Raw genomic sequence first — 25,896 nt, forward strand, 5'->3', positions numbered from 1 at the left:
GTCACAGGCGTCAAGGCAAATCCTATCAAAACTTACGAATGTGGTCGTATGAATTGATACAAATTATAGCCAACTCGTAAAATATGTACGAATTCTCGTGAGATAGCGTTGTCTGGTCTGAAAACGAGGTGTGTTCAGGCACATTGTTGGCGTGTTGCTATTTTGAGGCAACTAAAATAGACTACGCAATTGACCAACTAAAACCTGCTCTAAGTCCAAGTCAATGGCACAATATTGTTATTGTTATTTAAAGAGCACGTTAGTAATATGATCCTACAAACAAGATGACAACGCGCGTCTGGTTATCACACATAGATGCGCAGCAGCACACAAAAGTTTTTAAATATGAAAAAGTAAAGGAATAAACTTTTAAAGATTAATATTAAGTCTCATGGACGTAAATGAGGACCGATTATGCAACGTTAGAAGGTGTAAGGAGCTGCTTCACATGTAGCCTGGTAATTGCATGTTTTGCTTTAAACAAATGCAAATATTGCATTTATTTTTAAATGTTTCTTTTTTATGCTAATCCTCAGATTTATTGTATATGATGACTTTGTACCTGTGGATATGGTGAGATGAGAACCTTTTTTAAGTAATGCTTTTCAAAACACTCACAGCGCTGTCCGAGTGCTAAAACGTTTCGGCTCTCCACACGTTTGTAAATTCTTTATCTCGTGTTTGTTTGTTACAAATAAAGTATTTTTAGAGTACAAACCTTTTCTTGCATATTTGTTAATTATTCTTTGAGATCACACTGATGATACATTTACAGCAATTAAAAGCCTGCTATTTTTACTTTCATGACTGAAAAAACGACTTTCAAAACTAAACCAAAGGTTTAATACAAAAAATAACAATTTGAATTCAAATGAAAACAACCCAGTTTTTTAATATCAATCTAAAACTGGTGGTCTTCTTCCTCTGCGTAGTTTTTCAGTTTACAAATTCCACCATCGAAATCGGCATTGCGTGAGCGCATCTGGCTTTTAAAGGGGATGGGAGATGAGACTCTCATTGGTTTATTGCACGTTATGCCAAAAACACCCATTACTCATTACGAGAATAAGAACAACCCTTTTAGACTGTGCGCTAGGTGCACAAACCATTTATCTCGTCGTTAAACTAGCAGAAGTGAATTCGGACATGTCTTTTTAGACTGTGCGCCGTGCGCTTAGACTATGCGCTTAGATCATTCAAATAGGGCCCTTATTTTGATTATAAGCTGTAGGTGGTTTGGCCTTGTCAGTGAACCAAAGAGCTACAGAACGACATAGGCACAGATGGGAAAGCTCTGTTAGGGGCAAGAAGGCCGCCATTACACTAGAAAGCAATTTACAGAGTCTTGGCTGCAGGTTTGATTCTAACAGAAGAAGCTTTAGTTCAACAGCAGTGAGTCACTGCATAAACTACTGTAGATATAAACTAGACAGAGAATTGAGTTAGTGTTAAAGAGTTTGTAAAGACGATAGAGCAAATAGAAGTCTGAGAAATAACAGAAAATTAAAAGACTTGTTGGAGGAGGATAAAAGTAAAAGACTAAGATGCAATTTTCAGCACTGGTACATTGGACGTCACTTTTCATGATGCAAAGACTCCTGAGATATGAAGGAGGGCTCGGATCGCTTCACCAAGCTCGGTGCAAGTTCTTCTGTATAATTACCACCCTGTCTAGTAGGTGTCTTGTAATATGATTTATGTCAAAAAACCTGTCAGATATTTTTGCTGTCAGGGTTTGAGAAAAATGAAAAAGACATCACAATTTTTGGTCTTTTAAAGAAAGACAAGGGGGGAAATAATTGATCCTTCCTACAGTATGTCTTGCCCTTGGAATGAGTCCTTTATGCATTAATTTATTTTTTGCTTATAACCAATTTGCTAACATTATTTAAATGTTCTGTCAAATTGAAATGATGCAAAGATGAATTCACTTTCAATGGGATTTTCTCTTGATACTCTTTATAACAGTATGTGTCACAGATAGTCTCTCAAAATGTCTTTTAAGCTGAAAGAATAGATATTCATGGGCACCCAGTTCTGGCCAGATTATGAGCCATAAATGCCATGTGACTACTTGAAAATGAAACTTTTCTCATTAATTTCTCACTCTCATTTTGTTACACACCCATGAGACTTTTGTTTATCTTCGTAACACAAATTTAGATATTTTTGCTGAAATGTCAATTTGTCAATAGAGAAACAGGCTTTTTGAATGCACAATGCTGTAGTTAAGTCAGCGGAGGCTAACTGCCCAAGCCGAGTGATTCATTTATAAATATTATAATATACACAGGCCACTTGTACATGTATGTATGGGATAAATCAAAATGCTAATAGGATTAGCAATTCTCTTCTGTCTCTCACATCTCAGACTTTCAGTCTCTGGGGAAGTTTTTGGAAGGAATGGAAGTTGTGCCTTATGCCGCATTTTCACTGCCAGTGATTAAATTGCTTGAGATCGCTGGTCTACATGCTGTTGCTTTCTAGTAGGCGGTCCTACTCAACTGTATCAGGCAGTAGAAGACAGTCTGTGCTTTCCATTGGTACTTTGCTGCTCATTTGCATAAAATTGACCTGAAATTGTTCACTAATAATCAGCAGCTTCTATTAGCAAATTAATGACTTCCTGTTGTTTTGTCTTTGTGAACTGGCAATGTGAGCATGAGATTACAATTAAAAGAGCCAACTTTCTCTTTTTTGTTCTATATTGCCCCCTTTCCACTAGAAAGAATCGGCTGCTAGTTCAAAGCTAGAACTGTTGCTGGTTCGAAGTTGGTTCAACTGGCGAGCCTAAGAACTGGTTTGCCATTTCATGGGCTAGAGAGCCACAACAGAGCCAATTCTCACTGTATAAGTCTCATCTTTCCCCGCAATGTTAGTGTGTCAGCCCCAAACACAAACAAACCATCAACAATGTTGGATGTTGAATTATTATTAATGGTCAATGGCTTTGTGACATTGGCATGCAAATGTGGCAAATCATGTAGGTGCACCTCAACATAACTTAAATAAAATGTTATCAATTATATTAAAAACAATTATATTTGACTTTTGAATTATTATTTTAAATATGTGACAATTCATTTATTTTGTTGGTGAGGCCAGTAGGCCTATACATTTTTTTTTTTTTGCGTTAAGCCCTGCTCTCCAATATGGGTAGATTTCTTCAAAAATACAAAATTTTGAGCAAAAAGCTGTGATAATTGCATTTTTGTAAAGGACTTTTGTTAGCAATCACGTAAAACATAAACACGTCAGATGTTGAGGCAGATTGTCGTGCCAGTGCGCCATCATTGACCGCGTTTACATGCACCCTAATAATGCGATTATAATGGGATTTTGTCAATACTGCGATTATACTTTACCTCATGTAAACGCAATAATTCGATAAAAATAATGCGATTAAGCTCATAATCGCAATAAGTAAAGTCGCATTAAAAGAGGTGGCGTACGCCGTTTATAATCGCAGTATGCGTCCATGTAAACGCTTTAATCGCATTTATACCGCACTAATTAAGTGCACGTGTGTTTTAGTCACGCACCTTAAGCACAAATTCGTTTTAATCTTGACATTAGGAAGTTTTACATGAACTCTGCCAACACGACTCGCTGTCAGCAGTCTGCCTTCATTCAGAAACAGCTCAAATAACACGACAGCAGTGTATAAAACCTTTAAATGACATTATAACGATAATTATAACGATAAATATATTAGTGACCACATCATAATGATAACTTCATGCTAATTCGATAAAACGAGCGCGGCATTACCTAATATTGGATATTTCTTGTAATAAAAACTTTTTTTGCAATTGTTTACATGTCACTGAATATGTACATATGCTGTTCTTGTTGCATTTACACAGCGGGAAACCAGCAGATGTCCTCAACTGAATGAATGTAGTAGTTTGTGTAATAATATCATACCTTTTGGCGTAGTCAGTGTGGTAGAAAAATTTCACAGCATCAGCGCTGGATACCTGAGGTAATTTTATGTTATAAACCTCAGCAATGAATGAGCTTTCTGCTGCATTTTAAGTGCGCGTGCACTTCAAGTTCAAATAGATTTGATTGGCTGTCAATGGTTTATCGTTCATCATGTGCCAAAATCGCTATCGTTATAGTTGTTGTGTGAGCTCTGCTATTATCTTTAATATAAAACGATTTTTAAAACTATATTTTTATATCATGTGAACGCCCTTTACAGGGTCCGTGTACCTTCGGATAATTCGTTTATTCGTTTCTGTCTTCAAAACGGAAAAACAAATAAACAGTTCATTTATTACATATTCCACTATACTGGTTAACATAAAACACCAGTTTTGGGTTTGTTTTTGTCAGAATGTGATCTAATGCATCAAATAAATTTACAATAAAACCAAAACGAAAAATCTAGCATTTTATGATCAAAGTTCGTTTTTGTCCACCCGAAGTTCCCTTGTTCTGAGCGCTTGTGAACAGTAGCATTATAATATTTACATTAAAAAGCAACTTCATTACTTAAGGAAGAGACGGACACATAAAGCTACCTGCTGTGCTGGGGCGTGAGGGTGTAGCATACCTGTACCAGCGAACAACATTATTGTACTATAATAATAATAATATACTTTATAATAGGCATATAATATAATAATAAATAATACACAAGCTTGAAGACAAAATTAAAGGCGTTAAGTTGAAAAGACCCATAGGCTTCTTCACAATTAAATCAATTTAATACCTTAGCAGACATATGCCAATGAAATCATTTTAATAAGATTGTGCATATGACAGAGCAATGCTCTCCTGTAAGTCTTATTCGCTTATACAGTCCGACTTTTAAACTTTTTTCTTGCAATTATTATTTATTCGGATATTGCACGGTGATTAAAAAAATGTGTATGCTATTGCCCAATAGATGTGGCTGCGTTGCGATTTCACTGTTTGCAGCATACCGTGTAAAATGACAATAAGGATTCTTGTGGTGTGGGATTAAATTTAAGAGTATAAATACTGTAGGGGTCGGAACTCTGGTCTTCCCTGACGGGAACGGGCGGTCTGGCCTGTGTTTCCCGAAAAAATTGAACTTAGCACTTAAGAGCGCTTTCTACGAGCTTTAATGAACGTTAGTTATTCTTTCACATGCATTCCCCAAAAATGCACTTTAACAAGATCGCACAGTGGCTATCCATTTGTCAAGAACTGAAATGTCGCCTATAGATGACTCTTAATTGTACAAGCTTGTTAAAAGTTTAGCCTAATAATCTTCACCCAATGTGCATGTAATCATATTTTTAATACTATTGTTTAATATTTTTCAATGAATTATTGGACGTAGAATTATTGAAGTAGTAACAGATTACAGCCATAATAAGGGCGTGAATTGCACTGTGCTCCCATGTAAGATCTCATTCGCTTACAGTCCGAGTTTTGAATTGTATTTCTTTTATTATTATTATTTATTCGAGGCACACACATAAAATAGAGGTCTGCGCGGCATTTTTTTTCGTCCCGCACCTAAATTCACTCTGTTTCACCGCTTAGAATGCTTTTTTCCAAACTTCTTTCCCTGCGACATTTGTCACTAATTATTAGCAAAATATGAATGAAGGGAAAACGTAGGTAGTGCTATGTAAAAAATAACTTTTAACTGAACTAGCTTAACCGACATTCACCCTATAAAGAATGTTCATAGACTGTCTTTTAAGGGGCCCTTGTGGCATCATCGGGATGCAAAGACATATTGCCAGGTTTAAAGGGCATATTTAAAAAAAACATTCATGGTCAACGCAAAATGTAACAGAGAAACAGACATTAAATAGGGCAAAGCATATCACTATATAAACATATCACTAAAAACCATATAAACCTATTTTCTGCCAAACAATCTTGCAGGTGTACATGTGATCAGAATGAAGTGCGGATTCGCCAACGCTAACGCTATCAAAGGATGTCGGGAGTGGCTATTGTCAGTCAGGGCTGCATTTCCCAAAAGCATCGTAACTTAAGTAGCACAGCTCTACCATGATGATGTTTCGCCTTTCATCTATTCTATAAAATGTAGAAGGCAATACTTGAGGAGACTAACGATTTGCAGAGACATTGTATCATTAAGCTCATATAATTCATTCTTTGATTGTGAAGTTAATAATGACCAAAGGTTGTGCTTAATATAATGTGTACAGTATGCATAGAACAGTGTACATCCGTGCTGGTAAAATAAATGTAAAATAAACATTACATAGAAAGGCATAAGATATTAATATATTAATGATAGCCAAATAAGTAATTTTATAAACTTAAAAAGGCAATTCACAATGAAATGAGTCCTAACTAAATATAGAAAAGATGATTTCACATGGCATAAATTATTAAAACGTGCAATTTGTCATTGAACAATATTAAACAATATTACCAAAAATATTATTACATGCACATTGGGTGAAGATCATTAGGCTAAACTTTTAACAAGTTTGTGCTACAATTAAGAGTCATCTACAGGCGACATTTCAGTTCTTGACAAATGGATAGCCACTGTGCGATCTTGTTTAAGTGCATTTTTGGGGAATGCACGTGAAAGAATAACTAACGTTCATTAAAGCTTGTAGAAAGCGCTCTTAAGTGCTAAGTTCAAATTTATCGGGGTGGCTACCCGTTCTCACCAAGATGCGTACAAATGACACGCAGTGTGATTATCGTGCAATAGATACGCCAAATTCCGATTTTGCGTGCATATGATACGCCAGTCCTTCCCATTCACTTATATGGCGAATCGTTTCGTGACGTTTTATTTATTGTTTTCTCATTTGTTTTCTGTTTTTTAAACCATTTTCGCTTGGGTTTAGGGTTAGATTTCACATTTGTTTAAGTAGGTTATTTAATATACAGGTTTCTCTAAGTTTTTATCTATATTTAAGCCATGGTCGCTTGGAGTTGGGGTTAGAGTTGGGGTTGTCATTTTTATATAACAAAAAGTTGTTCTAACCCTAAACCCAAGAGAAAATGGTCAAAAAAAAAAAACAGAAAACAAATGAGAAAACAATAAATAAAACGTCTACGAAACGATTCGCCATATAAGTGAATGGGACTGGCGTCAGGGAAGACCAGAGTTCCGACCCCTACCGTATTTATACTCTTAAATTTAATCCCACACCACAAGAATCCTTATTGTCATTTTACACGGTATGCTGCAAACCGTGAAATCGCGAAGCAGCCACATCTTCTCATGTAGTGGAAGAGGTTTGGGCAGCATTTATTTTTAGGCAATAGCCTACACATTTTTTATGACCGTGCATGCCATATCCGAATAAATAATAATAGCAGAAAAAAAGTTTAAAAGTGGGACTGTATAAGCGAATTAGACTTACAGGAGAGCATGATTGCTCTGTCATATGCACAACCTTATTAAAATGATTTCATTGGCATATGTCTGCTAACGTATTAAATTGATTTAAGTGTGAAGAAGCCTAGGGGCTGTTCTACAAGTTAACGCCTATAAATTTGTCTTCAACCTTGTGTATTATTTATTATTATAGTATGCCTATTATATAGTATATTATTATTATAGTATAATAATGTTGTTTACGCGTGTATGCTACTGGCTGCTACACCCTCACGCTCCAGCACAGCAGGTAGCTTTATGTGTCCGTCGCCTTCTAAAGTGATGTACTGCGATGCGACCACGTGTTCCCCTTAAGATGCTATTTAATGTTAAGATTTATAATACACAAGCGATCAGAACAAGTGAACTTCCGGTGGCAAAAACGAACTTTGATCATAAAATGCTTGATTTTTCGTTTTGGTTTTATTGTAAATTTATTTAATGCATTAGATCACATTCTGACAAAAACAAACCCAAAACTGGTGTTTTATGTTCACGAGTATAGTGGAATATGTAATAAATGAACTGTTTATTTGTTTTTCCGTTTTGAAGACAGAAACGAATAAACGAATTATCCGAAGGTACACGGACCTTACAGGCACTGTCATATTTATATCTTCATCACGGCACCGGATAATGAAATAACAACGTGTTTGTCATTTAACGTAAGTAAATTAAAACAGTGGACCATATATGTGAGTTCATCATTTGTGCTCTGCATTGAACTTTGTGTGAATAATCCGAAAATAAAAACTGCATGTAAACCGGAGTGAAGAGGTTAGCTCCAGTCATGTAAACATCTTACTGCGATTAAGACCTTACTCGCATTATTGGAAATAATCGCATTTTTGGTGTGCATGTAAACGTGGTCATTGTCGTAGAAACAATGCAGATAATCCGGAAACTGGCAGGACGCACAGATCAGATCTAAACAGTTGTGATAAACAATGTGGACCGTGAGTTGGGTTCCGTTATTGTGTTTTTCATGAGAATCGTACGTTTTTGCACGATTAACTTTGTATGAATTCATACGAATTAGCCAACTCATAAAATATTTACAAATTCGCGTGAGTTGAGTCTGAAAAAGAAGTACTTTTTGACTATAAATTAAATTGTAAGGGGTAAAAGGTACTTTTTTTCTTACATTTTTTTATTAAATAAAAGTTTTGATTTTTTATTGCAAGTAAAAATACCCAAAACTAATAATTAAGTACAGTATTCAAGTAAAATTACTCAAGTACTTTACACCTCTGCATACTTGTATTTACTGTAAATATTGTTTTGCTCTATTTGAGAAGCATATGTTGTTTTTACAAGAGTAATGTCCCAGGTGAAAAAAAATTCTATTAAAAATATACTTTAAAAAAGTGTACTAAGTATATTTTCTAGATTTTGTACTATTTTCGTCAAATCCAAGTATAGTTAAGTGTACTCAATTATGTATTAACTTCAACTTAACACCTATTTGATTACACTTCAAGTGTAAATAGTATGCTAAAATGGAACAACTTTTTTTAAACTTCAAGTGCACTAAAATACACTCCTGAAAATCAAGATTTATGAGTAATTAAGCACACTTACAGTACAATTGCATTGTATTGCAATTTTAATGGAAATACACTTAAAAAGCCATTGCAGCACAAATTATAGTTGTGTTTAAGTACATTTTGTGCATACTGCTATCATACTTATAATTAGTATAAACTATGTTAATTTAGTATGCCTCTGTAATATTTCAAGTGCTCTACAAATGCACTTCCTAACTATTTTTAGTGCTTTTAAAGTGTCCCACTATGACAATAATAATGTTTTTAAAGTGAATTTCAATTATAACCTAAACATCATAGACACGTACTTTCAGTGCAATATTATTATAGTGTATTTTTTATATTTTAAGTATATTTAATTTGTACTTTTATCCCCATTTTGTTATACTTAAGCATGAATATTGCTGTTACACTACAAGTGTATAATATAACAATTCAGTTCAAATGCACACAAACAGATTACAAACTGCATTTCAAAAAAGGATCTTTATTAATGACACAAAAGTAACACACAAAACAGATATTGGCAAAATGGGGAACCTTAAACAGTCGACTTTCTTTGAAATGCCGGGAAGAGAACAATTGCGAACAACTTGTACTATATGGACATCTAGCTCTGATTTGAACTACTGGAGGCCTTGTAACTGGCATTGTTGCACTTCCTCCGTAGAAGGTCCCGGATCTCTGCCACCTCGATGTTGGGGAATCACTCCCTCACTGCATCTGTAAAACAGGAAAGAGACATTTCAATTTCAATTTTATTTATATAGCGCTTTTCACAATTTGTAGTTGTTTCAAAGCAGCTTTACATTAAAAGAAGCAGGGGAAACAGAAAAATCGACAGACAATATAAGTAGCAAAATACAGCGGCTATGAATAAACTTTACAAGTGAGCAAATTAATAATGTCTCGTATACAAGAGGGTGCTAAGTTAAGCCAATGTTGCTTGACTCCCCGGGGTTAAAAAAACCCTAGGAGAAAAACCTCAGGGAGGAACAAAAAGTCCTAGGAGGAAAAGATATACACACATATATATATATATATATATGGGATGTAAACGGATAAGGAGATTTAACGGGTTCCGTCTAGGGCTGCACGATAAATCGCATGTGTTTGTCAGGCGCATCTCCTCAGTAATGCCGGTTCCTTGATTAGTATTAAATCGCCATCAGCTGTTTTCAGATGGAGCAGCTTTAACTACAGAGCCGTAGTTCCCTGACAAGCTGGGCCATATCGCATACATATCGCAGCCGATACGTCCGCGATAATTAATGCGAAATTGCCCCGATTGTCAGTGAACTACGGCTCTGTGTAGTTAAAGCTGCTACATCTGAAAACAGCTGATGGCGATTTAATACTAATCAAGGAACCGGCATTACTGAGGAGATGCGCCTGACAAACACATGCGACTTATCGTGCAGCCCTAGTTCCGTCGGTGGTCAGGCATCGGCTGGGCATCACGTTGAAGGGCAGCCAGTAGATCAGTGGTGTGTTGACCTCCACGGCAGCCAGAACTGGTCTGTTTGTCTCAATGTCCTCGGGTTTGAGGACGAGACAGGGAGAGAGAAACAAAATCCTATTAGCGTAGGGGCCATTCACATGTAATGCAGTGTCACACAGTGTTGTGTTTTAATATCTGCTCGGTTCCAGACAGGCTAGCTATTGCGGCATTAGTAAATTACCCAGACGAGTTATGTGAATGCTTTGTTCCGTACAAGCTAACTTTTGCGAGATAAGTATAATTTACTAGACAAATTATGTGAATGCTTTGTTAAAGAAAAAAAGTCTTAAAGAATAATTCCGGTATTAAACACTTTGAGTCTCATTTCTGGTTTGTTTTGGATGAACTACAGTGATGGTCACTGAAATTTTGACAATGGGTCGTGTCTTGACTTTTTAACTTGTTTAGAAGCGTCTCTTGACTGCTTCAGAATGGAAGTCAAGGGCCATGCACAAACATGTCATTAAAACAACACTTAACGTTCATTTTCAAAACTGTGCTACTCACAGAGTGGTTTGTGGTGTTCGTTGATGATTAAAAACAAATATATCAGAGCAATGTATGATTTCAATCCGTGTTATTTGCTATAGTGGATCTATTTTTTCAGACACCTCACAACCACGTATATACTTCCGCTCTATATTTGAGTCTGAAGCGTTAGCACACTCTTGACCACTTGATGGCGACAACCACTTTGCCTAACAAGGATGCTGAACGGAACTTGGTGTCTAGCGTATAGACAGTCACAATCGAGCTCAAATTCAAACCTAAGGCTGGTCACTGAGCCATCAAATATGGGAAAAATTTGTGCCCTACTCCGAGGGCACAGTTGCTCTGCTCATGCTAGCCTTGTAAAAACTACAACCAGATGTAAACAGACCCTTTTCCATTTCCGGCGGCAGAGTGATATATCAGCGAGCAATGAGTCTTCCAAGAGAAGTCAATGGAATTTTACAAAATGCCAAATAAAACACCACAGAAACTGTATTTCGCTACACTACTTGTTTTTAATCATCAACGAACACCAAGAACCACTCGGTGAGTAGCACCCCTTACGAAAATTAACCATGGTTTTACTACAGTTAAGACCAAAAAAACCATGGTTACTGTAGTAAAACCATAGCTACCACAAAATAACAATGGTTTTGACAACCATGGTTTTCAAAAACCATAGTTAAACCATGGTTAGTGTAGTAAAACCATGGTTTTGCTCATAGTAATCAATTGACCAAAAAAAACATGGTTACTACACTTTTACCACAATAAAACCATGGTTAATATTCGTAAGGGACAGTTTTGAAAATGAAGGTTAAGTGTTGTTTTAATGACATGTTTGTGCATGACCCTTGACTTCCACTCTGAAGCAGTGAAGAGACGCTTCTAAACGAGTCAAAAAAAGACACGACCCATTGTCAAAATTACAGTGTCCATCACTGTAATTCATCCAAAACAAACCAGAAATAAGACTCAAAGTGTTAAATACCAGAATTATCCTTTAATGGAGCATTTCACCTGTAGAAACATTAATCTTTATTGAAAGTGTCTCATATTTGTAGTGGAAATGTAACATACATTTCGAATTTGGTGCCTATTTGACTAAAAAAGGGGTGTTTGTAGTCTCACCACCTCAACAAAGATATTGGACTTCCTTCTTTCAATGATGCAAAATTATAATTTTTTACATCATTGAAAGAAGGAAGTGCAACACTGAAATCTGTATTTCTCCTGTCTCAGGAAATGATGCATGACCATTCAAAAACATGACTGGGGTTCTAAAGATACAAAGCTTAATACAAATGGGTGAAGTGTCCCTTTAGATTTAAAGTGATTGACTGTGTCTGATTCACAGATACCAGTTGGCAAATCATTTCAGAGCTTAGACACTTTTGATATTCTAGGGAAAATTAAGAGACCAGAATTTTGCGACCGCAGTGTACGTGTTGGATTGTATTCTGATATTAATTCTCTAAGATACGAAGGTGCTGGGCCTTTTAAGGTTTTATTGGTGATTAATAGTATTTTTAATTGTATGCGATATTTGACTGGTAGCCAGCATGACATGGGCATGAATTAAAACAATATTAAATTAAAAGATTAAACTTAACTTACATCATTTTTACACAGAAACCTCTTCAGCGTCAGCAAGGTCGACCACATGGTACATGACCTCTGTAAACACAAACATGGATAGACATCATATTAAAAAAGAAGACAATCATACAACTTTAAAATATATTTTGACTCCAAGCTTCTTTACAACAACATCTAACGTTAGTTTATCTTAAACTTAAAGTGAAGCTGGCTTGGTTACTAAACAGAATAAAGCTATTAAAACAGGCTTGCAAAATAAGCAGCATCTATCAGAACTTACCTACAGCAATGAGCTTTTAAACAACAGAAATCGTCTAAGGTTATCGTTTAAAATAGCAGAAAGAGCCATTTGCTACAGTTAGCTGAACATCTCCAACACAAGTAATCTTGCCGTTTTATTTTTAAAGTTTTAAACATCGAATTGATTCGTTTATCAGGCATTTTGCATGTTACTTTGCTCACTGAAAAACCGCATGTTCAAGTTCCTAACGTTACTGTGTACAGTGTATAACTTACTCTTAATGTTTCCTGTGTGTGCTTTAAATTAAAACACTTCTCGCATAAAGACAAAAATAATCACAGTGAAGAACAAAATAGGAACAAATATGGAACAGATCTGCGCGATGTAAAGGAATGAAAGTCAAACTTACCTCAGCCGTACTGTTTAGCATGAAAACGAGTCAGTAGCGGTTTGAAAAATGCCGTTGATCCTGATTGGTGGGAATGAATGGGTGGGTGCAGGTGCATTCTGGGAATTTGAGTCTTTTGCCCTGGCGTTGGTACTGCTTTAGCATGCTGCTGTAGATGTATTTTGACTACAATTTCCAAGTTGCATTGGATGTTTTTTTTTTTCATTATTTTGGATCCTCTGCTGGCACTTTATGTACTTTTTATAATCTGCGTTTTCACACTGATTTGTTCTTTATACTTTATCAATAATAAAAATATTAAATATTTTTATAAAATGTATAACGTTTACAAAACATGTTTAGTTGAAAAACATGTTGACAGTTATTTTGAGTGATGCTCAGATTTTCTTAAATAAAAAAAACCTTTATCAATTAAATTACATTAGCATAATAATACATGTATTTAGTAAACACACTTGTAGATATATAATGTTTTTATGTTATGTGCTGCCTTGAACCCCCCACCCAGCTTTGAAAACAGAGACAGCAACTCTGTCATTAACCCTTCACACCTCACAACCAGCACTCCTTACAACCAGCTGTGAGGATTCCTAGAAACTTCCACCAGTATACATCCATATACACAAGGTTTCTGGATGTTTCACGAGTTTACTTCTGAGTATTACGTTTCCAAGCACTCTGCCTCATTTATCTGGCAAACCTAAAGTTTAGCAGGGATTTCCCATCCGTATTTGTCTGGATACAGCTCTTTTCATGCAGTGTATAGCCTACATTTTATTATTCTAACGTATTTTATGAAAGTACTCTGATATGCAACTAAAAATACACTTATTTTATAGTGTACTGTATAAAGTGTACAGAAGTCACACTTCTAATGAAGTGAGATCCTAGTATGCTAAAAAAGTAAATTAACAATTAATTTCCAAAAAATATACTTCCCATAAGTATATTGAATTGTCACTCTAAGTATGTCAAATTTAATACACTTAAAAAAAATAAACTTCTATACAATTTAAAATACATTGACAACAAAGTACACTTTCAAAAAGTACATTTAAAAAATATTTTAATTACTGGTAAATTAGTATACTTATTTTTTGGACTCTTAAGTTGAACTTAATTACATCTTTTTTTAAGTATACTTTCAAAAAGTACATTTAAAAGATAATTGAATTACTGGTAAATTCATTATACTTATTTTTTGGACTCTTAAGTTGAACTTAATTACATATTTTTTGAAGTATACTTTCAAAAAGTACATTTAAAAGATAATTGAATTACTGGTAAATTAGTATACTTATTTTTTGGACTCTTAAGTTGAACTTAATTACATATTTTTTGAAGTATACTTTCAAAAAGTACATTTAAAAGATAATTGAATTACTGGTAAATTAGTATACTTATTTTTTGGACTCTTAAGTTGAACTTAATTACATATTTTTTGAAGTATACTTTCAAAAAGTACATTTAAAAGATAATTGAATTACTGGTAAATTAGTATACTTATTTTTTGGACTGTTAAGTTGAACTTAATTATATCTTTTTGGAAGTATACTTTTAAAAAGTACATATTAAATACTCTTTAAATTAAGTACAACAAGTAGAAGCATACTTGTTTTATACTTCATGTACTTCAATCATATTTCTAATACACTAAAGTATACTACTTTTTTACCTGGGGTTGTCAAAATATTACTGATTTTAATCAGTAATATTTCTAAAAAAGAAAAACATAGACTCAACACTTAACACAACATTTTGTCTAGAAAATTTCTGTTCCAAAATGAAAGTGCCTGTCATTGTGCAGGTTGTTGATCTTTATGCAATATTTGTATATCACAGCCACTTTGTGTATATTTGCAGGAAGGTTTTATGCTCATTTGATTTCATTGGACACGCTTCAATGGGACTGTTTCAGTTTCCAGTCAGAGCAATCATTGCGTTTTAAGGGAATCTAATTTAAACATTGAAACGTCAAGCCTTCCGGTCCGCTGGCCTCAAATGGCAGACATACGACTCCCATCTTACTTCCCAAGGCGATCACCCCCCCTCCAAGAGTCATATATTTCACATATGTTGTCAATGCATTGAAGTGTATTTGTTGGTGTTCATGTTGCCCTTATATTGTAGAGCATACGCACTTCATTAGACCATGCTAGCTGAGATGGAATGGTTCGGATGAGAGTTGTTGGCAGTGTCCCAATCTTTGTGTTAAGGTGGCAATTGAACTGTGTTTGCCCTTTCAGGAGCTCTGTGTCTGATTTCAAAATACCATATTTTATGACCTGTAACATGAAGGTCTGTGTGCTGACGTTTCTAAAGACACACAAATAGGCAGGAGACATTAATGATAAATATAAATATATTTTGATAAAATGTAATAGAGATTTTTGAAGATGTTCCTGTATAGCTCAGTGGTAGAGCATTGCATTAGCAGCACAAAATGTCTGGGTTCAAACCCAGAGAACACACATGCTGAAAAAAATTATAATATTATAATGAACTGTAAGTTTCATTACTGTAGGTTTTTGGAGTCACCCCAACATAAGGGAAGGTTAGAGTTACCAACATGTTTTGTTTTGGTGGGATGCTGGTATGCTTAATGGTATTATAATTCCAAAAGCCTTCTTGACTAGACAATGATATTTATTTCCATAGTAGTCAATGGTCTTATAGTCTTAAGAGCTAAAGAGAGAAGCATGCAAATGGTTATTGTCCTTGAAGAGCTCTGCTGAAAAACTTATACAGGAGTTTTTATGGTGTTTGAGGCTAGTATATCCTGGTTAGTGCTAGTTTCAAGCTTTTCACTGGGAAAACAAATTGGACTTCATAAGAATGTTGAAAGGATGGGGAAATTTCTTAACTATTCCATTCATGTTTGCATAAAGAGGATTACATGCAGTAGTCCTCCAAATCCTGCTCAACGTCAACCTCGCAGTACATCAAAATAACCAATAAACCTGGGATTATGGAAAAAAATTATGAGGTGATGTAATTAAAGTCCAGAAAGCATTGTAGGTTGTGATTTTAAGACATCCAATTATTAGTTACAAAGAAAACATACAGTATGTCACATAACTTTGCAGTTATTTTTTTATGAGTGAATAAGGTTGCTAAAGTCAGAGTTTTCTGATTGTGGAAGAAAAAGGAACACAAATATTTGGGGGTATCAAAGTGATTTTTGGCAATGTAGAATTTGTCTAGTAAATTGCTGTAAGGCAGGTACATGAGTGCTATGCTACTGTATTATAATGTTTAGTTTAATTCTCTGGCAGTTGCACAGTTTGTGAGAAGCAGTTTGATTTGCTTATTCCTTATTGCAGTGCAAAGGTTATGGTTTTTGTCAGCACAAATGCTAACAAAAAGTATAGCTTGAATGCACTGTAAGCCTCTTTGAACAAAGCACCTACCTCTTAAGGAAAGGTACAAAAGCTGTGACTTGTGCAGTACCCTTTTCAAGAAGTGCACCTTTGTTCCTAAAGAGTGCATATTAGTACCCTTGGTACAAAATGTATGCGTATCTGTATCCAAATAGTACACATTAGGACCTTTTAACGTCTAACTGACAGCTTTTGCACATTTATTTCTGAGTGTAGGTAAGGTGGAGGTACCAGTGCAAGTTTAATGTAATTATGTGAATGTTGTTTGCTAAAGCTTTTAGGAGCAAACCCACTGAACTTGTGGATCCCAATGTCTTTTCTCCCCCTTGAGAGTCAGTGTCTGTCCATAATGAATGTCTTTAGACACTACATCTTCTTTGGTGACATCTTGCTGGCAAGCAAATGAAGGTGAATGGGTGCAAAATTGTACCATAGCTGGCTCAGGTTATTTTATGCTTAAAATAAACCCTTTAACGTCAGTCTTTTAAATCTAAATACTTTTACCATGGACTTTGTTTATGATGAATCATTGGAACCTTCATCATTTTTATTTGGATTCAAACAGAACAGTGGTAACAAAAATGGTAACAAATATGTTGCTTGAGAAGCCAACAATGTAATGACAAACATTTTAAGACTGAGATTATGCTTGTTGGCTCATCTCACCAACTACGCAAAGTAGAGCCAAGCACATTAACTCTTGATGGTTCAAATGTGGAGTTTCGGACTAGGTTGAGGAATCTAGGAGTGATTTTTGATGCCAATCTAACTTTTGAACCTCATGTTCTGAATACTGTAAAAATTTCATTCTTTCATCTTAGAAATACTGCCAGGTTGCGTCCTATGCTGTCTTTTAATACTGCTGAGAAATTGATTAACACCTTTGTGTTCTCTCGTATTGATTACTGTAATGCCTTGTTAGCTGGAGTGTCAAAAGCTACCCTAAACAGAATGCAGGTTTTGCAAAATTCGGCTGCAAGAATTCTGACTAGAACTAATGTGCGAGAACATATTACTCCTGTTTTGGAGTCTTTGCACTGGTTACCCATTAGGTTTAGGGTGGACTTCAAGATTTTGATGCTTACTTATAAGGCATTGCATGGTTTGGCGCCTCAATACTTGACAGAGCTTTTAATTCCATACACTCCAAAACGTGATCTTCGTTCCTCAGAAACTGGTCTTTTAACTGTTCCCTCAACTCGTTTAAAACTAATGGGAGACAGGGCTTTTTCCTCATCAGCTCCTAAACTCTGGAATTCTCTACCGATTGAGATTAGGCAAGCAAATTCTTTGGGTATTTTTAAATCTCAGCTTAAAACTCATTTTTTTATGTTAGCTTTTAATTGATTGTTTGCTCTTATCTTTGTTTTATATTCTATAATGTTTTTTTTTAATCCTAATCTTTATTATGTGTTGTATCTCTGTTGTTTTAATTGTTTTTTGTAAAGCGCTTTGAGATGTGCACTGTAAAGGCGCTATAGAAAATAAAGTTTATTATTATTATTATTATTAAATCAAAATTTTGAATATTTATGATTTATTCAGACCAACATTTAATCAATATTTTTGTCTGGTTTGTCAGACAAAATATCTAAACGCTTGCCTGTAGTTATACCATACACTCTAAAAACAAACGGTGCTATATAGCACCAAAAGTGGTTCTTTGCTCGTAATCATAGAAGAACCGTTTTTAGTGCCATATAGCACCGGTGAAGCACCTGTGTAGAACCATATAGTGCTATGTAGAACCAAATGTGGTGCTATATGGCCCCTATATGGTTCTACACAGGTGCTTCACCGGTTCTTCACCGGTGCTATATGGCACTAAAAACGGTTCTTCTATGGTTACGATTCAAATCAACAGTTTTGGTGCTATATAGCACCGTTTGTTTTTTTAGAGTGTAGGTGAGGGATTCATTCTTTGTATCACTTTGTTGTTGGGGCATTACAGATTTGTTGTCAGACAGCAATGGTTGATCCCGTTGAAAAAAAATTTTGTTAGTGGAATTCAAATTATTGGTGCAGTACATGCTTGTAAAAAACTCTTACAGTGAAAATTGACTCAATTTGAGGAGTCAGTGTGTTGCTGTCCCATTAGTTTTTTGGTTATTGGTTTAATTAAACCAAGAATTTGTGGTTTTGTTTAGTCACATTGACATGCTCGGTGGTCTTTGCAAATTCACTGCTTTCAAACTAAAGCCAAAGAGCGCAAACATCCCTACCTTCCATCTTTCCTGTCATTTCTACTTCACTCTTTCTCTTCTTCTCTCAGCTTCATCACTCTTACATGCTCTCCCTCTTTCTTTCTAATGAATTTTTGATGCTGTATGCTTCTTTCCGGTGTGTTAGGCTTATGTCCCAGTGTCATGTGGAGGAGGCAGAGCCAGGACGGCCGCCCTGCTGTCGTTTATTTTTATCCTACTCTTCACAAGCGGGAAGCAGTCCCAGGGCATTGCTCCAGGTTGTGATTGGCTGTCTTTCTTGTTGGAATTGCGGGATGGTGATGTCCCAGCGGGTGAAGTAGGAGCCATTTCTCTCTGCCACTTTGTAGGGAACACTGCTGAGAGAAATAGTTTTGGAGAAGACAGGTGCCAACTTTAGAGAGGACGTACATCTGTTCCTGTTGGATTGGCCAAATGCGTGGATGCTTTGTCGTCACAAACTAGCTCACAGATTGATTACAGCTCTGTTTATTTGTTTTCAAACCATGTTGTATACCATGATATGGAAGGCCAGAGTGATCTTATTATTTTTGGGTTGAAAAGGTGCATGTGGCATGTTTTTGTGCATTTGATAAACAACACATATGAATGTACAGTATTTACAGCTCACTTTGCAAACCAAGAAGAAACTTCAAGAAATACCTTTTATATATTAAATTAGATATATAAATAAATAGAATCTATGTGAAAATAATCAAGAAATACATTCGTACATCTGTATTGCTGTACGAATATAAGTTTTTTCATCAGTCACCACCTTGGAATTATTAAAGGCTTTCGAAAAGGGAGACCGGATTACTACCAAAACACACTTGTAGCCAATCAGCAGTGAGGTGCGTGTCTACTAAACAACATTGTAAAAGAAGGTCCAGATTCTATTGAGGTAGGGGTGTGTTTGTTTAGGTTAATTTAAATGTCAACATTGGCTTTCAGAGATCATGGACCCTGCCTTTATTATTTTGAGTGAATATTTTCTTTATCGGACCCTATCAGATCCACTGGGGATGGCATTTTGTTGGCAGCCAACCTTGTCTCGCATGAGGTTAAAAATCCAAGTGTGTGCTTGGCATCGAGCATCGTTGGCTAGTTTAACTTCTGTGCGATCGCTTAATATTTTTTCTCCTGCTGGATGTGTTTTGTGGAGCGCCCCACACGGTTGCATGCATGCCCTTGCTTATTCGACAATCGTTAAGATTAAATTATTATCAACAATTAATCGAAGATCAATTATTTGTTAACATCCCTACTTCTAAAGGATCCTTGATTGTTTTGTTTTTTTAAGGATGTGCTGTCATATCAGTGCTGACTTATGTGAGCTCTTTAAAGGTGCTGTGTGTAGATTGTAGCGGCATCTAGTGAGATTGCGAATGGCAACCAACAACTTAATTCATAGCTTACCCTCCCTTGCGCAATGCATAGAGAAGCTACAGTAGCCGCCACAATACAAACATGTTGTTGCTTGAGACAACTGTTACGACCCCAGTATTGTAAAAGCGGAATAACAGATGATATGGTGGATTTTAATTGGTGTGTGTGTGTAGGCAGTCAAAGACAACGGCAACAAATAAATGCAAAAAATTGCGGAGGTGCAATAAGTGAAAAATATTTATATATTTACAATATTTACAGGAACGACACAAGGGCGAAGTGGACAAAGAGGGTGCCAAACTAAAGAAATAAACAAAATGGTACTAGCTAATGCTACCATGCTAACCTGCTTAAAAAAGGTAAAGTAGATAAATCTTCAGCGTCTGAAATGCCCTAACTTACCTACACTAACTACCCAACACAAAACATACAGTGGATGGCACACCCCTCTAATCTAATGTATCTAATACAACCAGAAATTCCCCACGTGATGCACAATGTATGTCACGTGACAAACCTACCTATCCACTTTCCCCAGAACAAAAAGAATCATAAACAACATGTACAAACAAACAAGTGACTCTAACGGATGAGAGAACAAGCAAAAAGTGACAAAAGTAGTGACGAAACGCACCCTGTCGAGCAGTTTGTCCATTTAGGGCTACTGTAGAAACATGGCGGCGACTTCAATGTTAAGAACCCGCAGTGTATGTAGATGAAAATGGCTCATTCTAAGGCAATAAAAATAATACAGTACATTATCTAAGGTCTTTATTCACCACTGATAATATAGTTATGTATATTATATTGCATATCTGTCAAGAGATCCTTGTAAAAGTTGCACCATTAAATAATACCGCAAAAAAACAGTAAATGGACGAGCGCAAACCTTAGTAAATCATGTTGCGTGATTGAATTAAATACTGCCCCGAGTGCCCTCCTATAAATTTTGCATCTGAAAGGGAACTTCTACCAATCCATATGCAATAATTTTAGTCGCTAAAACAACCACACCTTTTCTTTAGTGAATCCTAACAGTAGATTTTATCTGCAAATGAGGTTTTCGTGTTGGTACAATCTGACCTTTAAAAAAAATAATTCAGACAAGGGTATTTATTTAATATTCAAAATAATGCTTTTATCAGCCATAGACAGTTTTGTCAGTTCTGTTTGTAAACAGTCCTGGAATTTCAATGTCATAATAACAAAAAACACAAGAGGTATCATAACAACCCAACAACTTTAAATGCATTTTGTTTGCACAGTGTGTATCTAGCTCTTTTCTCCTTGGGAGATTGCTTGTCCAGAAGGTGCAAGTTTGACCTTTAGCATTTGTTTTCTGTTTCTCCTCATCCGAACTGCAATGAGCTCGCTTTTTATCTGGCACGCCAGAGGTGCGAGGAGCTCTGTGGGTTAAGGTGCATAGTAACAGCTTTTCGGCGGTAGCAGATGTCCCTGTACTGGTTTTAATTGGGCCTCATGATGGTAACCTCCACCACGGTGCCTTTGAAAAGTCAGATAGGGGGCACTTCTGATTAAAAGAGAAATCAGTTAATAGATTGTGTGACTTCAAGCACATCACTTATGCTTATTAAGCTGTCTGTGACATCACTGCATAATTAATAGCCAGTGACCCCCAGGTGTTTGAATCTCATGCTGAGTGTGTGCATAAATAAAAATTGCATTATTATTTGTTCACCCTTTTGTTGTCTTAACTGTTGTCTTGAACAGTGTACATGTTCCTCAACACAAAAGAAGAATTTAGGAAAATCCTCATGCTGTTTGTGACAGAATATTTCACACAGGTTTGGAATTACATGGATGAGGAAATAATAAAATAATTTAATTCACGTGACGGTTGACTGAAGGTCAAGAGGAGGTCTGTGGCCCTTAAGCCAGGTACACACAAAGCCGACAGTTTGCCATTGGGCAGGTTTTGAGTGTCGTCTGACTTAGTTTTTCAGGTTCTTCCACACTGCTTGTGAAAGTATAGTGAAAACCTTTTTTGGCTTGTGTCAGGGCAAATTGTGTGTGTGGGGGGGCAGGATCAGGGATGGTACTTTAATTCTTGGATATCAAAATGTTATTTTTTTATTTTTTTAATAATGAAATTAGACATCCAGCAAAAAAAATTTTTTTTGCATAAGCATCATAACAAAATATGTAAACATGTTCATGTTGTTCTATATGCATTATTATTATAGGCATATAGGCAAGGTTTTCAATGCTTAATTTTAAGGTATATTTACATAACAACAATGTACTAATATCAGAAAAGAAGTTTAGCATGTGAATGACAGTGTTGTCAAAATTGTCCCCATTCATACCGATCAAGAAAAACAAAAAATGCTGTATTATGCATGCCAGGCATGCAGTTGGCAATGCCATCATCATTTTCACAAGTTCATGATTTTGTAGTTTACACAGACACAAACAATAATGGTATTTTTTTAAACGTGCACTTTGAAACTTGTTTTCATCCCCCTAGCATGTAGTTGTCATGTATATGAATGTCCAAAACACATAAGTTTGCTGTTATTAGTTTAAAGGAGCGATGTGTTAACCTCCCTATACAAAGCATATAACAGAGGGGTTGTCTGCTTCTATTAAAGGGTCCCTAATCCCTGAAAAAAACTCCACATAAGACATGTTTCTGGTTAAGATAAGATGCCCTAATGCAAATAGTTGAGCTTTAATTTCGCATTCCACATTGCAAAAAGAGCAGAGAGGCTTTAGATCAAGGTAATTACTGCACCCTGTATTGTTGCTATAGCTTTCTTGTAACATAAGCAAATTAGATGTCGATCTACTGGTCTTTATGGTCAATGTTTAGCAGCAGGGGATTAGAAGAGTGCAGCATTATACTGAAGTGTGAATACCAACAAATCACAGTAAACAATACTCAGCCTCATCATGGCAACACTGGCACTAATTAATAGAGCTCCAAAGGGGCTTAATTTGCATATGCAAATTCCATGACCATGTAAGGACACATGGGATGTAAGCAGAGTGGAGGGATATGCTGCTTTGATGGTCATGTATTGACAGCTTTTAATGATAAAGAGCGTGTCAGCCAGTTACTAGGGCCTATGCAGAGCTTTGGGTTGAGGGCGCTACCCAGGGAGAAGTGTACAAAAACTGCTGTCTATTCTCTGAGGTAGTCTGAGGAAAACCAGCGCACCTCTCCACATTAATTAGAGTTTAATGGCAATCGATAGGTCTCAGGCCCTGAAGAAAAAATATTGATTTGTCCAAATGTCAAGATGAAACAGTTTTGCACTAAGGTGGGTTGGAGGTGGGCTTAAATGGAGATCATGGGGAGCTAAGGTTAGATGTTTTTAGAGGACATTAATCACCACAAACAGGGCCCTTCATTTGCTACCTAAAAAAACACATCACTATACTGGCACAGAACTAGCTGATACACTCAAACACACTCACACATCACACAATGAAGCCTGTATATATAACCTGTAGGTCCTGCTGTGTTTGTATAAACCTACATTGGTTGAGAAATTTTCCACAGGTGTTGATTATTTTTTTGTAAAACACACACCTGACCTGCCAAATGTCTTAAAATAACCACTAGAACAATTTCTGGTAACTGTGATATAAGCTGAATAATTGACTCCTGTCCTTTGCCTTTGAATAATTTGAAAATAATGCACACTTTGCTTTACACGGTGCGGTATTACCACCTTGAATTATTTTGAAATATTCAACGGCCCGTCGTCAATTATTCCTTACTTAACAAATTTAGTAAGAACACAGACAGAATCCTTCTCTGCATTACTGATGGTAATTTAACTGTTTAGTGGACTGTCATGAACAAGGAGTTGAAAATATTTCGCTTTTAATAGGACGCCAAAAACAAGCACTTGTATAAAAACTGACTCAACAAAATGAAAAAAAAAATATATATATATATATATATATATATATATATATATATATATATATATATATATATATATATATATATATATATATATATATATATATATATAAAATAATAAATATGTTTAATAGCTTTAAGTCTCAAATGAGAAAATAGGAAATATTGCAGTCTCTTTCTGATTAACCACATTTCACAGTAAACAAACATGGCGGACAATGGGCATGAATAAATTACATTAATTCTATGTGAAATGATTTTCACATCTCTGATGTCCATCTTACTTTAGACTGTGCCTTCATCAGCTTGCTTTTTGATTGGGTTTTGTGCCATGTGACTATCTATAGCGTACGTATGTGTTTGTCCTCAGAATTACTACTTAAAATATCTATGGCTCGAACTACTGGTCCACTCGTTCATCTTTGTTGATATGATTGGTTAGATTTTTGACGTAGGAAACCAAGGCAATTTCAAACTGCGCGTCTTTGGAAAACTCTAATCTTATTCAGATAATACTCAGTGGTAATGAAAGGTAAATTTGCACATGGTTAATCTGCTGTGTTTAGCATGATTTATGTGGTATATGAACTTATTACAAGTCTCCTTAGAATGCTTGATTCTGATTGGCCAGTCTCGACATTTGCAGGTTTGTTATTCCTAGATAACAACTGTTCAAACCTGGATGCTGGAAATAATTTTGACAGATACAGTTTAATATTACACAAAAATTAAATATAAATATGTATTTAAATAATGTATAGTATATGACATTATATTTACCAATGATTAAGCCAAATTGTGTTCTTGATATTTAAACGTCTTATTTTAAAGGGAAAGTAAATGTGTTTTCATTGCAGAAAGTCATCATTCGTTAAAAATGAGCAAATAAAATATTTCAAATCAACATTTAATGTTCCTTACATTACTTATGAGGTAAATAGCCATGTATTAAGCCCAATAATGTAGAGGCAGATGGTTGTTATCGCGAAATAAGTCCCTTTAGTGTTGCCTCTACATTATTACTTACATAGTAACGATATAGTCCAAACCATTTAAAGCATTTTATGTCTTCATCAAAAGTGTTTGAGAGATCAATTAGAAAAGCTCTGTCATAGGTAAGAGATGAACAAAGAAAGAGAAAGATCATACACTCAGTGTCAGTACATGTGAGAGTTCTCAATCACTCTGCATTCATCCACCCTCTCCAAAAGTGTGCCACCTCTTTCCCTATTCTGTTAACTGCAAACTGAACAGCCTCTTGGGCTAATGGCCCTCTAATTGCTCTCCATGTGTTTTAATGCCCTTTCACTTTGTGCTGAGTATGTTGATTCATAAAGTGTGCAGTAAACCATGAACTTATGGACAGAGATGCAATAAAATTTTTTACAGGTGTCAATATGGATAAATCAGCAGATTTTTTGCAGTTTGTTTGTATTTCACAGTCCTGTATTGTTTGCATTATGTACCTAGTGTATTGGTGTGAACAGATGGTTGATTACTTGAGCTTTAAACGTGAACCTTGTATTTTCAAAGATTTCAAGATCATGTTAGAAACGGTTGGCAATTTGAAACTTAAAATGAAACTCGTTAGCCGGACTGATGACTGTGAAATGATTTTTACATAAGCATTCATAAGAATTTATGGTCCTGATAAATTGTCTGTGTCATTTCGCAAACCTCTCCCAAACCATATTATACACAAGTGGATTTATCATGAATATAAAATAATGATGAAATAAAACATATTTAATTGTGTTCTTGATATATCTGTAAATATTTATTGGACATTGTTAAGCCAGCACTGCTAATTGTCTAATAAATACTAATAAATAAAGATTTCTAATTCTTGAACCAAACTTTTAATACTACAAATTTAGATTTG

At 35.5% G+C, this 25,896-nt stretch overlaps 1 protein-coding gene and 1 long non-coding RNA gene across 6 annotated transcripts in view; one reads left to right on the forward strand and one right to left on the reverse strand.

Annotated features, from left to right (window-relative positions):
- Nucleotides 1-25,896, forward strand: part of rab6ba (RAB6B, member RAS oncogene family a) — a 113,760-nt gene that overhangs the window by 27,329 nt on the left and 60,535 nt on the right. The window lies entirely within an intron of this gene.
- LOC135745780 (uncharacterized) lies at nt 9,375-13,487 on the reverse strand. 4 transcript variants are annotated; one of them, XR_012336965.1, is made up of 3 exons: nt 13,150-13,345; nt 10,287-12,577; nt 9,375-9,630 (listed from the first exon to the last, which is right to left on the reverse strand). It is a non-coding gene; the product is annotated as an uncharacterized lncRNA (long non-coding RNA). The 4 variants fall into 4 exon arrangements; XR_012336966.1 differs by having other exon boundaries at nt 13,016-13,345; XR_012336964.1 differs by having other exon boundaries at nt 12,780-13,345.

This window comes from Paramisgurnus dabryanus, chromosome 7 (genome assembly GCF_030506205.2).
Source record: "Paramisgurnus dabryanus chromosome 7, PD_genome_1.1, whole genome shotgun sequence".
Lineage (NCBI taxonomy): Eukaryota > Metazoa > Chordata > Actinopteri > Cypriniformes > Cobitidae > Paramisgurnus > Paramisgurnus dabryanus.